This window comes from Penaeus monodon, chromosome 15, assembly GCF_015228065.2.
Source record: "Penaeus monodon isolate SGIC_2016 chromosome 15, NSTDA_Pmon_1, whole genome shotgun sequence".
Classification (NCBI taxonomy): domain Eukaryota; kingdom Metazoa; phylum Arthropoda; class Malacostraca; order Decapoda; family Penaeidae; genus Penaeus; species Penaeus monodon.
Genome location: NC_051400.1, coordinates 3,733,516 through 3,733,758, shown reverse-complemented (window position 1 = coordinate 3,733,758; position 243 = coordinate 3,733,516). Strand labels below are relative to the sequence as shown.

At 28.8% G+C, this 243-nt stretch overlaps 1 protein-coding gene across 1 annotated transcript in view; it reads left to right on the top strand.

Moving 5' to 3' along the window:
* Positions 1-243, top strand: part of LOC119581643 (rhodopsin-like) — a 15,298-nt gene that overhangs the window by 11,575 nt on the left and 3,480 nt on the right. The window lies entirely within an intron of this gene.

Here is a 243-nt window from a genome sequence, read left to right as displayed (position 1 = left end):
CGCACCGACAAACTGTGGATGAGTAAAAAGAGTAAAAAATATACCCTTAGAATTCAGTTGTTAGGGAAGAAAATAATTCAAAATATACATGAGAAAAACGGAATTATAATTCTTGAAAGGATTGTTTAGTTGGATATTTGGCATCAAAGAAAGTTATAGTAAAACAAATCTAAGAAATCTGTGATATCACAATAAATACTTATCCTTTTCATAGAGAGAAACTAAGCATTCCCTATAATAGTT